Source organism: Dermacentor silvarum, chromosome 1 (assembly GCF_013339745.2).
Source record: "Dermacentor silvarum isolate Dsil-2018 chromosome 1, BIME_Dsil_1.4, whole genome shotgun sequence".
Taxonomy (NCBI): Eukaryota; Metazoa; Arthropoda; class Arachnida; order Ixodida; family Ixodidae; genus Dermacentor; species Dermacentor silvarum.
In genome coordinates this window covers 342049682-342065285 of record NC_051154.1, presented here as the reverse complement: position 1 = coordinate 342065285, position 15604 = coordinate 342049682, and the positions used below count along the sequence as shown (strand labels likewise).

Genomic DNA, 15604 nt, shown 5'->3' with positions numbered 1-15604 from the left:
TTCCGCACAAAACTCTAGAGAGAAACTTCCGATACCTCTCTCAATAAATGACGGATCAGCTCTTGTGTCTTGTTTTGCTTGGAGCGCGAAGCGTGCTGTAATGACCGACTCAGAGAAACGCATTTACAGACCTATTGCACCTACGATCCGACGTGCTAGTTTCGCATACCGTGTGGTCTTGACAAGCGCGATCGGGCATGCTTACACTGAATTAGGATAAGTATCGCAAATACTAAATACTTCCTAATCAAAATAAACTAATAACGTCGTCACTGTGCCCTGCGTGCAACTTACGAGAGGACATATAGCTCAATGAGTCTGCGCTTGTAGGAAATTCATAGTAGAAAGAACAATTCGAATGCTCACACTTAATAATCATCAGAAACCGTCATGCCTTGAGTCCGTGCGTGGACTAATGCTGCGTGTGCGCCTCGCCCAGCGAAAGCACGTTTAACCTTCCTTCAGGGGCCCTAATGTCGATGAGATACTTTAGATTGTATGTTGCTTATTGTGGTATGTTTTGAGTACGTCGTATATCTGTGACGTGCGCTGTGCATTTCCCTTTATTTCATCATATTCATATGGAGTAGCATGCTACGCATGCCGCCATGCAAACCTCCCTGGGATTGATTTACGCCTAATATACTCACTGAGTCTGTGAGTAAAACCATAGGGCAGCTTTCTAAACTGTATAATGTCTGTACATGCGTCTGATTCAGCATATGATTACAGTAGATCTCTCGATGACACAAATTTATTCGCCATGGTGGCATATATAGTGGTTAGGGCACTGCGCTGCTAAGCCCAAGGGCGCGGAATCAAATCCCGGCCGTGGCGGCCGCATTTCGGTGGAGGCGAAATGCAAGAACTCCCGTGTGCCGTGAATTCGGTGTACGTTAAAGAACCCCGGGCAACTGGTCTAAATGAATCCAGAGTCCCCCACTACGGCGTGCCTCGTAATCAAAACGTGGTTCTTGCGCGCAAAACTATAGAATTCAATTAATGTAATGGCAGAAAGTTATCTGGGCAAAAAGAAAAATCTTCGTATCACCCAATATTCACAACAAACCTGAATGGCAGCACTACAGCAAAAGTAAAATATTCTTGTTTGATTACGGTGATTACTTTCGCTGAAGCAGTCCTTGATAGCTCCACTTGGCCGCACTTACCTCAACATTGTCGAGGACACCCTTCTCGTTTTTTTACCTATGTTGTCTTAGCCCTCACTGCACAACGCAGCGGTTGTTTTAAATGCGCAGCTGTCCACCTAGATCACAGAAGGCGAAGTTTCATACGCCGCCTGGCTGCGGTCGTACCTCCCTGACTGTAACCGTCTAGTGGCGGTTCAAAACTTCGCCACAGAGGTGCGGGAGAGCATGGCCATGATACCTAAGTAGAACGTATTACACTTAACGCGTTGTGGCTGGGAATAATAAAATATGTCTCCCTGAAATTTATATCGTACGTGATTGTATTACCGAGATTTGAATGTTGTATACCTGGTTATGTGCAGCCCCCGGAATGTAGAAGCTGCGCAGCTTCTGCTGGATCGTCAATTATGTCTGAGCGTTGTAACTGCCTGAGCGGCTGCATGCAGGTTCGTTCGTTAACAAAGCATTTAATTATTGCAAGGTAATTTCCCCGACAAGCTTGGTGGCGTTTTGTATACATCTACAGACTACCGTATTGCAGTACAGATAAAGCAACGTGTCCCGACAGCGCACCAGGAGCGACAAAGAATTGTCCATTGTCCGCAGCTGTGCCTCCCGTGTGTATGACACCCATTAAAGGGATAATTCACAGATGGGTTGCTGGAACGCAGCCAAAGAACTTTCCTCGCTCTGAAATGCTACGCCGACTCACGTTCATGCATGTCCTACTGCGTAGTTTCAGACTAAGAACTCTAGAAGAAAATCGCTCACATTACGTGTGCTAAACACGTTACTCATGTTTCTCAAATGTTAAGGGGTCCTGCGGCGATGACGTACAACTTGTGTCGGAAAAGCCCACTGGACTTTGGGATGATAATTTATAAAGTGCAACAAAGAAGAACAGCAAGAGAGGCAGCGGCATTCCCAACGCGCAGCACAAGATGGAAGCGCCCAACATATAGGCATCGCCGCATCAGACTCAACATGGCCTACACGAACTACTTCAAGTGCAAGATTCAACTGACGAATTTGACCAAGTTTTCTTTGTATAACGCCCCTCAAGGCCTGCAACATATTCAGTGCGACCACAGAGAGATGGTCTTTGAAGGCGGTAATAGATCTGCGACGGGACTCGAGCTTCAAACTGTGGCATATTCTCGGCCTGTGGCAAAGCACCACCTGCGTGCTGTGCGCCCAGAAAGCGCTGCTAAAGTTCTTGCGGGCCTCAAGCCTTAATGAAACTCTGTAACTTTTATATAGTGTATTTGCGCGTGTGTGACTGTATGTGCTGTTTATGTGTTTGTGTGATCACTGTGTATATCATAATAATCACCCAGCACCTGGACTTGCATGTCAGGCTAACATCTCCGGCATTTCATTGAAGTTTGCATCTTTATCTATCAACTATAGCTTTCTGTGCACTGCTATAAGTATTAAGGCGCGAAAAAAACGGGGACGTGGACACACACATGCACAGCCCCTAGGCCTCGCACCAGAGCTAGCGCTTCGCCGGTGTAATAGGTATCTCTGTGATTGGAGTGAATGTTGGGTAGCCATTTCGACTTCAATCCTAGCTATAACTCTGCTTCCACACACTTCGAGCTACCATGTTCAAAGCTGCCTGCGGACCTCGCCACAGCCCGTCATGATGTCTTTCATTTATTAGGCCATTAGGCCACGAACAGGAAGTCACACATACCTTACGCCAGGGCAAGATAGTATCGAATATACATGTATCTTAGCTACTATCTGGGAATTCTGTATCTGTATTATTATTACTGTTATTATCATTATTATTATTATTATTATTATTATTATTATTATTATTATTATTATTATTATTAATATTTGGTTTGTACATATATAACACAAGGACACGAAGGAAATAGGGAGGGAGCAAGCTGACAACTGTCACCGAGAGGGGCACAACGCCTGCCTACTCTTTCAGGAGGAGGGATTAGAGGGAATGAAAATATGAGGAAAGAAAAGAGGAAATAAAGAACTGACGGAGGCACAGACAGAACAAAACAAAATACAAATAATGTCTATAAATGGGAGGCCAAGTTCATGTCCTTCACAAAAATTAGCAGCGCTCGATGGGCCTGGTCACGTCGGGAAGCGCACCCCCTTGGAAATAGGCAATCGTCATGGGTCGCACATTGCCGCCCAATAAGTCTATATTACATAATTAGCAATGCGCGCTGCACAAAGAACGTGGGACACTCTAAAACGAGATGTTCAAGCGTCTCACAGGAGCCACAAAATGTACACGACGGGCTGTCTACACGTCCTTGTCGGCATACGCGTTCGCGCACCAACACAGACCCAACCCTTAACTTATATAACAGTGCTCTAGCACGACGGGGCAAGCCTCGACCACGAACGCGGGGAGGGAACGATCCTTCAGCAACACGCCGGTCTGGGTGATGTTTTAGGAGGTGTCGGCGTATCAGAAGACGAGCGCTTTCAGACATGCAGGAAATTTCAGGGCAGTCACATTCGTGGTGGGCACAATTTGAAGCGAGGCGATCAGCCTCTCCATTTTCAGCGATGCCCACGTGCGTGGGTATCCAGTGGGCAATGAGAGACACTCCACAGGAAGTAATTTTGCCGGAAGTTTCTTTGATACTGCATAAAATTGGGCTATTGGCATCTTGTCTCAGTCTGCTGATAGCAGCACGGGAGTCTGTAAGAATGACGACCTTCAATGCGTTTAATTCTTCGCTTACGTACTTCAAAGCAACATCAATCGCTGCCAGTTCAGTAGTTGTTGATGAGGTTGAATGTAGTATTCTAATCACCCTTTTGATGCCAGTCGAAGGGCAGAAGAAAGCTGCAGAAGCGCCTTGGGCGTCGCTGTGCACAGATGCGTCCGTGAATACTTCAGTATAACCTTCAAATTTTTCAAATAGGTGGGACTGGGCCAATTGAAATAGTGCCAAAACAGGCTGGGTAGACTTTTTGTGTAAGTCGGGAATTGTCAGATAAATGGGGAACGAACATTTGTTGCGCTTCTTCGGAGTTTTGAATGAAGTAGTGCCTCCTGAACTGCCAGTAATGTCAAGAAACAATGCCGCCATTTTCCCCATCCGAGAGAACGGGCGCTCAATCAGCCGATTAATCAGTGCTTGGGCGTCTGATGCTCGGTGCAAATGCTCGATGTGGTGTAGCACTCTCTGGTCTGCTTGCAGGCTCAGGGGCAACTGGTGCGCTTCTGTAAGTAGTGGAACAGATTGCGCCTCACGAGGTAAGCCAAGCATGACTCGGGAGGCAACACGATGGTCCCGTTCCAATTGAGACATCACATTTGGCGGCACGTTCAAGACTGGCAAGGCATACATCACGCCAGAGAGGACATTAACAATTATTGAAATGTCACTATATACAATTTTAATGATAGTCCATGAGTGGACTGTCGCAACCGCACTCTGCAAGTCAAGCCAAGAGATCCGCCGTGGTTGCTCAGTGGCTATGGTGTTGGGCTGCTGAGCACGAGGTCGCGGGATTGAATCCCGGCCGTGGCGGCCGCATTTCGATGGGGGCGAAATGCGAAAGCACCCGTGTACTTAGATTAGGTGGATTTTAAAGAACTCCAGGAAGTCGAAACTATACCCCCACTACTGCGTGCCTCATAATCAGATCATGGTTTTCGCACGTAAAACCCCATAATTATTATTTTTAAGTCAAGCCCAAGTGCTCATATCTTTTTTTTTGCTCAAACGTTTGTGCTTAGAACCATTTCCGAGAAATACGTTCTGAACACTTGTCGTGAAATGCATTGATTTTCCAGATAAAAGTTCTACATACATTTTGCACAGCGCAGAAACGTATAATCTGGAACAACAAGGCACATCGCTTGAGATTCTGAGTAGTTTGATTAAACTTTACGATTGCTCAACCAGTTACTGTTATATAGCCACACAGACCTTCCGTAATAAAATTTGAAGCCGCAAAAACGGGCGCTATGCATGAAGGCGACGTTTTATAGTACTTATTATGCCAGCCATTGTGACCTGGTCACCGCTGTCACACAACTGCCTTCGCGCCGCCACGCTGTTAGAAGTGATTTGACCTAAAAGACACTATTTGCCAGATTATCATACATCATGCAGCTGCACAAAGTGTTGTCAGCCGTTGACCATTAGAAATTATATAAATAATATGTGACTCAACAGCATGGCTACTATCGCAATTAGCGAGCAGCGCGAGAAGGCGTGCACAAGGTGATGCGGAGTCTACATTCGCTCTACTGTATCACTCCAGCCATCTTATTTTGTTTTCTATTTCAAACTCCAGGTTCATTTACCTTCCTCATACTTTCTTTAAAACGCACGGCCTTCGACAGGATAACTACCTCCTTATTTACTTCTATATGGTTACTTTGACATGATAACAAAGCATGCTGAATAGTTCCTGGGCTATTTCCACACGCTACAGAGGAATTTTCTCCTATTACACCGCGTTCAGAGAATCAGATACCCTTATATGGGTTTGAACAGTGGTGATCAGTGCTTTGAAATATCATCACGTTTCTCTTTTTTATTTAATTTTTTGCTGTTTACCACAGTTCCATAGCTTGTTTCCTCTCCATCACCCCTATACACTATGTTGTTTCCCCAACTTGGTTGGAACTTCCAATCCCCTTATCCACAGCCGACGCTGCAAGAAAGCTTCATATCGAGGCGAAAGACATGACACACAAATATTCGTCTTCTCCCAACCTCCCGAAGTGTCACCTTCATAGACTTGATCCATCCCTAAAGCTACAAGTGTCATCAAAAGTTTCCCGCTCTCAGGTGACAGTACTGTGCCGCCTATGGCACGGGGTGGCATTTACAAACGCCTACTCGTTCTGCATTGGAAAGGGGAACACGCCCATGTGCGACTCTTGTTTAACTTTAGACCAGATTATTTTAGCCTCGCACGCAGGCTGCGGGCGCGCTCTAATACTCTCACCACCAGGCGCCACCTCTCGGCGTGGACTGCGGGAATCGGCGGACTAGCGTGTGTTTATTAGTGCGTGGCGCTTGTTTGTCTCGTTGCTACTCATGGTTTGAGCGAGTAGCAACGATGTACAAAAGCTACTCGTCCGGGCGGCATTGTGTCGTCGTCGGCATTCTTGATAGCGATGTGGCGAGCCCCAATATTTAAAAATTCTGCTCGGCGTTACGCTCTTTGTTACACTTGAAGGCGAAAGCCTGGTGCAAATTTAGTCATAGTTGGAGTTATACAGTAAGTTACACATTAGGGTAAACCTTACCAGGACAGGATCAGGTGACAGGCTTTCGCTACATGTTAAACACCGTGTGGCGCATGCCCGCATATTACGGACTTGGGTATGGAACAAGGCATGCGCTACAGATGATCGGGTATATGCATTTCAACAGGGCCACGTGACATTTTTTTTGCCATCTGCAGGCACGCCGGGTTTTCGACAAGGCCATAGCCAACTCTATAAAGGACACCTCCACACGAGACACATAAAAGTTTCATCTTAATAACTACTGGGGTTTTACGTGCCATAACCACGATGTGATTATAATGCACGCCGTAGTGGATGGTGCTAGAAATTTCGACCACCTGTGGGTCCTTAACTTGCACTGACATCGCACAGTAAACGGGCTTTTAGCATTTCGCCTCCATTGAAATGCGACTGCCAGAGCCGGGATCGAATCCGCGTCTTACGCGTAAGCAGCCGAACACGGTAATCACTGCACCGACGCGGCGGCGCCGAGCGATGAGTTTTCAAGAAATGAAATGCTAGGAAACCAGATTATGTATATTGTTGAGTGGCAGAAGGGCTCCCCAAGTATTAGTTTTTTTTTTTTTTAACAGCGGATCTGTTTAAGCCGAGCGTTAGTCCGTAACGTGCGAACAGAAAATGTGGGGCGATCCTAGCGCTAGTGCAGAAATGGTCAAAACGAATGGCACATACCCCTGTGAAATAGTGAAGCTGAGCCTGCTAAGTCTAGCTAAGCATGGTTGGGTCTACTTAAGCTTAGTCAGTGATCAATAGCCAATCGATAGTCAATTAACAGGTAATTGATGACCAATAAATAATCTATAAATTCCGGAAAATACTGGGAATCACTTTGTAGTGCTTAGCCTAGCCCAAAAACGAGGCCAATACCTCCTTGCGATAGCCAATCCATATCCAATCAATAGCTTATCGATAATCGATCAATAATAAATAAATACCGAAAAATGCTGGGGATGATTTGGTAGTGCTTAGCCTAGCCCAAATACGTGGCCAATACCTTGCGATAGCCAATGAATAGCTCATCGATAATCGATCAATAATCCCTAAATTCCGGAATATGCTGGGGTTGACTTGGTAGTGTTTAGCCTAGCCTAAAAGCCAAGACTAGCTAGGTGCCCATCAGCTCCGTTGTCTCTTTAGCTTGGCGCCTCCAGTGCAAGCTACGCTATTTTTTTTTCTGTGAGTGTTCAAGCAAGCGCACATTGGTCACGTATCGCGTTGCCAACGAGGCTATTAGATAAGCTTTCAGAGGCGGTTCAAAAGAAAAGAAACAGTGCTTCGCGGCAATATTGTTAGTTTTCATCGCATCCTTCACTCAGTAACATTACATGAGGTGTGAAATGCATTTCGAAAACCGCTACCCGGTTTAGATAAGTTTGTCGAGGTACCAATGAAATCTAGTTTTATAGCTTGCGAGTTTTACTTTTGTCAACAACGGAAGCTTCGCCACAACACACTATCATGTCCCTGCAAAGGTTCTGTGACAGTGCACAGCGGCGTCACATGCAGCTGAAGCATGCTTATTGGCACTAATTATCTTGCACCATGGCTGGCACAATTGCCAGAACACTTAATCTAACAGAATATCTCGCTTTACGACGCGCGGAAACCAATACATACGTTTTCCGCAAACGAAAATGCGTCTCCCTCATTGCGACCATGATACCGCGAAACTTTAGAAAGGTCAAGCGTGCCCTCGATCCGACGCGTGTTCTACTGCGTTCATCGTGCGTACATAATGCAGAAGTAAAATGAGCATGCACTTAGCAATTTTTAGCGTCAACGGTCAGCATGAAAAACAATTCATTGCCACCGCTCCTGCTTCCGCCAGTGCAGCGATTCGCGGTGCCCGCCGTCCACAGCCAATGCTCGCACCGCGGCGCCACCGTCGCGAGAAAATGGCGACGCCCAAGAACGGCTCTGAATTCTAGTCTTAGAAACAACTGAACACATCTAATGTCTCTGTCCCCAGGCGCGAGACTAAATACCGACCGCAACATCGCCCAATGTTGGCGATATAGAAAACACCATGCTGGCAACTCTGGGCTGCTCACCAAAACTAGCTCTTTTATGTACCCAGAATGGAGGCCGAAATTCTCTAGTCAAGTCTACCAGTTGAACAGGCGAACTGAAACTCGCTGTGCATATTTTTTCGCTGCTGCCCATATGATTAATACCCCTGTCAAGCGGGCAAGTTAAGTGCACTTACGGGGAGTGCACATCGAGACCTTGAGTGACACTTTAGTCTACGCGTTTCTAAACGGGAAACAGAGCGCACTCGTAGTAAAAAAAAAGAAAAAAAAACAAATGGCGACAGTCTAGGAACGCTTTTTGTGATGATGTAGATTAAAAAGAAAGCTTTTTCTAAAAAGTGATTGTTTGACGTTGTATTATTTATCAAAACAAACTTAATCTATGTTTTTTCAACAAAAAACGAAAATATTTTTTATTACAAGAGTGTGGCAAGTCAATGCCGGCAAAGAAAAACGCCTAGCCAATCCAGAGCGACATAGCGGCGTGCGACGAGCATAGAGTTAATAACACAGCGGCATGTATGCGGGGAGTGACATCGTCGAAGCAGCACCGGCAACTTGGAGAGCGCTTTGCGAACGCGTCGTACCATTCAAAAGGTAAGTAATCGTACTGGCTAAATACACGCGTATTGTGCGAGCTTCTCGTGTGTGCATTGCGTGCGCGAACGTAGGAAATAGAAGTCCCGCGACAACAGTAAAGCGTGTGCTGATGCTTGCTGAACGCTGGTCGTCAGCATTTAGTTACGCAAGTTTATTGCTTCGATGCGAAATTGAAAATCTTGATAAGCGTTTTCTTCCGATGAGAAATATAACGTTCGGAAATAATCGTGCTCATCATGTGCGCGCTGTACGTGATCTCCCGCTTTTCTGCTGAAGTTGCAGAATAACGACTCAGTTGCTTCTTCACCGATTCTTATTGCAAGGTCGTTTCCTAGCCTATAAATGCTTCGACCTTGTAAATAATCTCTGCTTACGAAGTTTTCGGTTTGCGACATTTTTAGAGAAAAAAAATGTAAGCAATCACAGCTTGCTACTAGTGCAACTTACTTTTAAAGACAAGATGTTTTGACATACCTTATACGTAACTAAACGTGACAGGGGAAAGTTGCTTAAACTGAGTATTGAAAAAAATGAATTGTTTTGTAAACAAACATTTCTTTGCTATGTGCTGCTGCTGCGTGTCAATAATTTTACTGTGGGGAAAGGGTCCCCATTATCAAGACATTCATCAGTGACTTTTACTTTGTGCTCTGTTGCCACCCTGCACTAATGCAAACATTGTTTTAGTGACTATTTTTAGATTCTCCATGCATGTGTAGACAATTTGACAGCTTTATAAAGCTACGTGCCACTGCTCTAAGTTAACACAACTTATTTTATAGTGGCGAGGCTGTGACACACAACAGTGCCCACATAACAGAGGAGCCACCAGACCCCTTGGCTATGCCTGCGGTAGCGCAACATGTAATCTGGATGGTTGGGTCAGGTATGTATGTAGTGTACGTGTTCCAAGAAGTAGCATCTCAGTATCATTCGTGTCTAAGCTAATCGACATTACTCAACACAGCTTACTAAATTGGTCAAATATTTACGCAACTTGCTGTTTGTTTGTGTCCATAGCTGTTATGCGTACCTTACCGTGTTCTATATAAAAACTAGACCTAACATGTTCTGATAAGTATCTTTTCTTGCATCAATCGCTTGGCTGCAAGTTACATTTTAATTTTACTTAGTACACACTATTCATCACTTTTTATTTTGGTTGTCTTGTTTTGAAACTGTTTCCTATGCTGTAGGTTTTATTTGTGAGTTGGTTGAATTATCCGAAAGATTGAAATAACAGTGGGAGGAATAAAAGCAGGTATTTTTGTTTACCCGAGGTGGTCTCTAATGTTTTCCTGCTTGCTCTTGAAGCACCACTCAACCGACATGCCTCAACGAGCACCAACGTGTTTAATACTGCCTTAGTATTAAACTGTAAGGAAAATTTGAGTTCTGGAAATTTTGAAAAATAAAACTAAAGGCAAAGTAAAACAGCTTCACACCAAGGGAAGCAGTAGAGCTTTTTTTTGAATTTCTTGTTTTTCAAACCTTAGTAGCCGCTGCTTGCATGAGGGGACACTGTAGAGGCTGAATTCACCAAAATGACGTGCTTATGCATTCGAATAAGTGTTTTGTTTCATAGCAATATGTGGTTTCTTGTTCGGACATTGTAGTGCGTTTGAAAGTAAAAAGTCAAATTAACTGAGGTCAAGTTACTAAGTGTTAACTGTATATACGTGTCATTTTTTGTTGTATTGTTGTGAAGGTAGCCGACAAAACAGCCTTTTGCTGTTCTTTTTTTCGCTAAGGCGCGCCCCAGCTATGCTCTGATAAATACAGGCTTGCCAAGTGGCATCTTTTCAAGAAAAGCTTACGCCATAACATCTTGTACTGCTATAGTGAGGAACCACAGAACTATATCATAGAAGTCCACAAAGCTGAGGACTCGCCGAACTAAGATGCAAGTGCTACAACACCAGTTACCTGCTCGACATGCCACTCAGGCACTCGACTGATAACAAAACATATATTGTGGAAGTTCCGCAGGCTACAAAAACAGTGTGTAGACATATCTGAAGCTGCACATTAGGACAATACCCAATAACAACAGCCCACGCGACACTACAGTCGACACTACAGTCCACGTCTACAGTCTACTTCGACACTATAGCCCATGCGACACTTCATTTCTTGTCTGTCATACTCACTTCGTCCCGTCTTAGCGCTGTTCGTTCCCCGTCCTAATGATGTACCAACAGGCCCAGACCAGCACACTCTGTCAGGAACTTCATACACGAGGCATGGATGGACCATTTTTTGATTTCTCCCTTTGCCTCTATTTACCACATTTCCCTATATAGTCTTTCAAGCCAGTATTTTCAATGCACGTACAAATTTATCTGTGAATTGCACTGCATATGTAGGCAACGACAGAAGAGTCAATACGAGAGACATGCGGCAACTTTTAACAAAAATATTTATTTTTGCCGACCCATGTTTATAGCAGTCAGTCACACCACACATGCACATGCAATTGCACGCACATGCGCAATTCGCACCCTTAGGAAGAAAGTTAACTCTTTGTCTGACAAGTGTACAGATGGTGTGCTGATACAGAGCCAAGTCGCGAAATCTTTTCAGCCTCAATTATTTCACGTGTTAGTTGATCACCGCTTCTGCTGGAAACAGTACACTGAGCACACGACGGTGCACAGTCACACGAACTGCGATGACAGTCATGCCTACCGTCACGCACGTTTTTCATGACGTATGACTGTTCTCTCAGCCGGTCATTGATACAATGTCCCATTTGACCTATGTACTGTTTACCACAGGAAAGAGGGATACAATAACACAGGTGACGGAACGAAATTTGGTGTTTTTGTTACATATCTGTTGCGTGCTGCGACATTGCCTTTGATTACACAACTTTAGAATGATATGCAATTTTCTTGATGCCTGTGAGAGCTTATGAATGTAGGGTATGACGGCCAGTTTCGGTGTCTTGTCAGATGCAGTGACCACATGACCTCTCCTCTGAAAAGCGCATGCGCCGAGTGGTTGCCATGGGGTCACTGCATCTGACAGACATAAAGTGGCTGTCATACCATACATTCATAAGCTGCAGTATCATAAAAACTGCAGATAGTTCCAAAGTTAAAGTTGTCTTCTCGGCACATCAGAAGCTTATAAAGTTTTGTAATCAAAGAAAATGTCGCAGCGTAGCACACAAGTGTAACAAAGCACAAAAATTCGTTTGTCACCTATGTTAGCAACATGGTTTAGTGTACCCCTCTGTCTTGTGGTAAACAGTACATAGGTCAAACAGGACGCTGCATCAATGACCGGCTGTGAGAACACTCATACAATGTCAAGAAAAACTTGTGTGACAGTTGGCTTGCATGTTGTTGCAGTTCCTGTGCCTGTGAACCATTGTTTGCTCGGTGTACTGTTGTCAGCAGAAGCATGCAGTGATCCACTAACACGTTAAATTATTGAGGCTGAAAAGATCGCGCGACTTGGCTCTGTGTGTGTCACCATCTGTACATTTATCAGACAAGGAGTTGACCTTCTTAAGGGTGTGAATTACGCTTGTGCAATGTGATGAGTGGCGGCTATAAAGATGGGTCGCCGAAAATAAAGCTTTTTGTTGAAAGTTAGCACACGTCTAGTGTCTCGTCTTTTCTGTCGTCAATATCTGTGCTGCAATTCACCAATATATTGTACCAACAAGTCAAATTTATCACTCCCTCATTGGAACTTTCTTTCATGACGAATGAAATGTGGTTTTGGTACCATGGGTAGAGCATTCACTTCATTTGTTAATTATTGTTTTCTTTCAAGATTGAACTGGATTTATCAAGCAGCCGTGGCATTGCAAGGAAGCTTTATGTTAAAGGAATATATTGATGCCGTCTTAACTGCTAGCGCAATAAAGGAAGTTGTGGGTATTGTTTATTGTGCTTTTAGTGCTCTTGTGTCCAAACTTATGGCTACAATGGTTAGGTTTTACTCAAATTTGCTTTTAACGTTTTGCATTATTCTCCTACGTAAGGTCTCTATTGTTTGTGTCACAGTTATGTGAAGCTTAAGTTGTTTGTAAGCATTTCTGTAGCCTGTTTTCACAGTAAACATGGCTTACTTCAGTTTTTCAGGTGGCACTTCATAGTTGGATGTAATTCATGTCTCTGCAGGTTACCGCATTATTGACTTGGAAACCAGTGAGGTCTCTGGATGCAAGTGAAGCTACCGAGGGAAGCATGTGTGCATCGCTTGTGCTGCTGGCCATCCTCTGCAAAAGTGAAGGCTGGCTGTCAGTGCTTGGAGGACTTTGTTACTCTGTGTTGACTACTTCACACTTGCTGCCATGTCTGCAAGCTTATGCAAAAAGACCGGCTGGATGCTTGGTAGGAAGTAGTATGTAACCGCAGTGGTACTGTGCTGTGTTTTTGTACATTACAAAGTGAAGGACAGTATTTGTGCTGTTATTAAGAAGTATAAATTGTGTTTTGCCATTGAAATAAGTGAACTCGACAAAAAAGCAAAAAAAATTGAAGTTTGACCTAAAGGGAAGGCAACATATCAATCAATCAATCAATCAATCATTTATTCATGTATCAGTGTACATGGGGGGTGAAAAGAAAAAGCTGCCGATAAGGCAGCTTGACGGGTTCTCACCCCCGAAACGTTTGAGCAGCAACCGTTTACCGCAAGCACAAAAAGGTAACAAACAAATAATGCAAGTACAAGTATTTCGCTCAGCTAGTACAGATATAATATAAATGTAAAGTAGAAAAAAATTAACTTGCATGCTGGCTTATACAATGTTAAAGCAAAGTGCAAGTTTGTGAGCCATGTTCAACTGAATAAAACGATTATGTAGGGGGGAAAAAGATAAGGCAGCTTGACGGGTTCTCACCCCCGAAACGTTTGAGCAGCAACCGTTTACCGCAAGCACAAAAAGGTAACAAACAAATAATGCAAGTACAAGTATTTCGCTCAGCTAGTACAGGTATAATATAAATGTAAAGTAGAAAAAATTAACTTGCATGCTGGCTTATACAATGTTAAAGCAAAGTGCAAGTTTGTGAGCCATGTTCAACTGAATAAAACGATTATGTAGGGGGGAAAAAGCGACACAAAGGAACAGACCATGAAAAAACACGCTTAAGTTCTAGTGCGGTTAAATTTTCTAACACAATATCATGCTCATTAAAGTAATTTAATAGTTTTGGGATTGTACTTTTGAGCATCTGCTCTCCATAATTAGTACGGTTAAGTGGCACATTGCAGCACTCCCAATTTCTTGTATTGTATATGTGTATTGGAAATGTAAGTTTCGCAAGGCAAGTTAGATTAGAAAAGTGATGCCGTTTTTCTCTTAACAATGTTTTGCTCAGGCAATAATCATAAAAGTTTTCCATAGAGATTAAACCATATCTTTTAATTAGAGGAGCCGCTGCAGTGTACGATGGAACATTAGATATAGCTCTGATTATCTTATTTTGGGCACGAGCGTGTTTTCCTATATTCGTTGAAGTTGTATTGCCCCATACAAGAAAGCAGTATTGTATGCTAGAAAGAAAAAGCGAGTGATATAGTAACATCCTAATGTTCATGGGTAGTAGATCTCTATTCCTATAAAGTAAACCTGTTACTCGTGACAGCTTTGCTATTGTATAATCGATCTGCATGTCCCAGAGCATATGTTCAGTGAATATCACACCTAAAGATTTGAAATTGCTGACTATGTCTATTGGGTTGTCATTTAAAAAGAGTGAAAAAACTGCTGGAAGTTGCTTGCCCTTTGATCTAAATACAATTGCCTTGGTTTTCTTCACATTTATGGTTAGTCCGTTACTTGAGGCCCAGAGCTCTAGTTTGGAGAGAATTTCATTCCCTCGGCGGAATAGTGCCATGGGATTGCTATCCGGAATGAATAAACTTGTATCATCCGCATATATTACAAATTTTAATTCCTGGTCAATATGTGTGATATCACTAATGAACAGATTAAAGAGGTAAGCTCCTAAAATACTGCCTTGGGGTACGCCACAAGAAATGGCTTTCACGGACGAAAGGTGATGATGAATTGCTACACACTGCCTACGATTGCTCAAGTAGGACTGAATCATGTTGTGCGCTAAGCCAGGTATGCCATATAATTTTAGCTTGTGCAAAAGTAGACTGTGGTTCAAGGAATCAGACGCTTTAGAGAAATCAATAAAGATACCTAACATAAAATTTTTACGTTCAATGTTTTCCAATGTAAACTCTTTCTGTGTGAGGAGGGCGAGCTCTGTGGACCGGTACTGCCTAAACCCAAATTGTGCGTTTGTTATTAGGTTATATTTATCTTTAAAAGACGACAAGCGAGAAAGTAAAGCTTTTTCTAAAACCTTTGAAAGCACAGGCAAGATTGATAAAGGCCTGTAATTGTTTAAATTATTCCGGTCACCTTTTTTGGGAAGGACCCCCACCTTGGCGATTTGTAACTGCGTTGGAAAAGTACCACTGACAAAACAGAGATTAAAAATGCGTGTGAGTGGCCCCACAATAAGATCTGCAACATATTTTATTGGGCGGACCTGCATGTTATAGTAGTCACACGCAGAACT

At 43.6% G+C, this 15604-nt stretch overlaps 1 protein-coding gene and 1 long non-coding RNA gene across 2 annotated transcripts in view; both read left to right on the top strand.

The window, feature by feature from the left end:
- Positions 1-15604, top strand: part of LOC119444235 (hemicentin-2-like) — a 133096-nt gene that overhangs the window by 13872 nt on the left and 103620 nt on the right. The gene's annotated exons all lie outside the window — the stretch shown is intronic.
- Positions 8964-13501, top strand: LOC125942329 (uncharacterized). Its single transcript, XR_007465008.1, has 3 exons — positions 8964-9041; positions 9827-9930; positions 13181-13501. It is a non-coding gene; the product is annotated as an uncharacterized LOC125942329 (long non-coding RNA).